Source organism: Schistocerca gregaria, chromosome 6 (assembly GCF_023897955.1).
Source record: "Schistocerca gregaria isolate iqSchGreg1 chromosome 6, iqSchGreg1.2, whole genome shotgun sequence".
NCBI classification, from domain to species: domain Eukaryota; kingdom Metazoa; phylum Arthropoda; class Insecta; order Orthoptera; family Acrididae; genus Schistocerca; species Schistocerca gregaria.
In genome coordinates this window covers 141,150,129-141,152,334 of record NC_064925.1, presented here as the reverse complement: position 1 = coordinate 141,152,334, position 2,206 = coordinate 141,150,129, and the positions used below count along the sequence as shown (strand labels likewise).

The 2,206-nt window shown below is 47.3% G+C and overlaps 1 pseudogene; it reads right to left on the bottom strand.

Moving 5' to 3' along the window:
• Positions 1–1,713: 1,713 nt before the first annotated feature.
• Positions 1,714–1,831, bottom strand: LOC126279212 (5S ribosomal RNA; annotated as a pseudogene).
• Positions 1,832–2,206: the final 375 nt, after the last annotated feature.

The window sequence follows — 2,206 nt, the reverse complement described above, 5'->3', positions numbered from 1 at the left end:
TATCAAAGTCGGAAACGTGATGGTACGCATTTCTCCTCCTGACACGAGGCATCACAACGTTTCACCAGGCAACGCCGGTCCCCTGCTGTTTGTCTTTCAGAAATCGGTTGGAAACTTTCCTCATGTCAGCACGTTGTAGGTGCCGCTACCGGTGCCAACCTTGTGTGAATCCCCTGAAAAGCTAATGATTTGCATATCACAGCATCTTCTTCCTGTCTGTGAAATTTCGCGTGTGTATCACGTCATCTTCGTGGTGTAGCAATCTTAATGGCCAGTAGTGTAGTTGCCTGTCGTGCAAAGGCAAATGCTCATGAAGAACGAAATCTCCGCCCCCGTAGCTCCTTCTCTGGGTGAAAGGTTGTCAGCCAGCGGAGTGGATCGACCCGGCAGCTTTAACAAGCTGCGCAGCACTCGTAACTCGGCTCGCGGCCCGCATAATCAGCCTTTCTTCTCTCGCCCGCTACAATTTGCGCCCACTCAGGGGGGACTGCTGTCCTGCCTGCTGGTAATGGCCGATTATCGCCGGCCTGCCGCTGGCGGCGCCTCCGGAATGGCTTGTTCCACAAAGGGCCGACAAATCGACGCCCCGACGTAATTACAGGGCACCCTGTCCGCTGCATACGGAGCTGGTACGCCTTGTTCGCAGCCGGCACGTCTTGTTACGACGCCTTCCTTCGTCTGACGCGAAGTCTCAGTTCACAGCTTACCAGAGTTCTCAACCCTAACATTGTTCCCTTGTCAATGAACATATGCACTGATTGTCTCGTAATGTTCCTGACAAGATCTGCCGTGAACTGCAGCCATCGGAGGAAATGTAAGGAGTGACCTGGTTTCCATAGGTCGAGGATCACAGATAAATATCAAAATGTGACACAGCCAATGTGTAGAGCATATAAAAAAAGCATAAATAAAACGAAACAAACATCTAGCCCACCTCTTGTACCAAATATGCTGTTCCGCTGTTCCCTTTGCTAACCACTGACTTGGGAAGAAGCCTACGACCTAATGTAAACCTTCCTGACAAACTTCCGTCCCTCGTAACAATGATCCACAATCGTATTTTCCAGCCAACTGAAGGTGTGCCTCGAGGACTCGTAGTATACAGCTTTTTAATTTCTAAATTGTTTAAAAAATGCCTTTTATGCATGCTGCACATCGAAATTTTTATTTCTATTTATGCACGCAGACGCGTTTCGCCTTTTTTACAAGGCATCTTCAGTGTGTGTCCTGAAATATTACATCATTTCCAGAATGAGATTTTCACTCTGCAGCGGAGTGTGCGCTGATATGAAACTTCCTGGCAGATTAAAGCTGTGTGCCCGACCGAGACTCGAACTCGGGACCTTTGCCACCCCGAGTTCTAGTCTCGGTCGGGCACACAGTTTTAATCTGCCAGGAAGTTTCATTACATCATTTGTCCATTTTTACACATAGGTTATGGCTTCACATCTAGGTTATAGATTTAAAAACAGTTCCTTAACATTTTTTATGAAATCGAATGGTACTTACAAGCACTCCGTCATCAGGCCACAACTCGCCCATCGCGACCATCCGACCGCCGTGCCATCCTTAGGGGAGGATGCGCAGAGGAGGGGCGTGTGGTCAGCACACCGCACTCCCGGTCGTTACGATGATTTTCTTTGACCGGAGCCGCTACTATTCGGTCGAGAAGCTCCTCAGTTGGCATCACGAAGCTGAGCGCACACCGAATAATGGCAACAGCACATGGCGGCCAGGATGGTCACCCATCCCAGTGCCGGCCACGCCCGATAGCGCTTAACTTCGGTGATCTGACGTGAACCGGTGTATCCACTGCGGCAAGGCCGTTGACAATGGTTATTACAGGTAACATATAATTCATTGCGTGTAAGCAAACAGCTTTTTCTCATCTGGCAACCAAGTGCACATCTTACAGTTCACTTTCAGTTCAAAGATGGCAGTTACAGTGATGTGTAACGTAAACACTGAACTGTATGATGTCCACCTAGTTGTCAGATGAGTAAAAGCAGTTTGCTTAGATACAATGAATTAGAAGTTACTTGTAAGTACCATTCCAGTTCATTTAAAAAAAACGTTAAGGAACTGTTTTTAAATCTATAATCTAGATGTGAAACCATAACCTATGTGTAAAAATGGACAAATCATGTAATATTTCAGGAAACCCACTGAAGATGCCTTGTAAAAAAAGACGATACGCGTCTGGGTG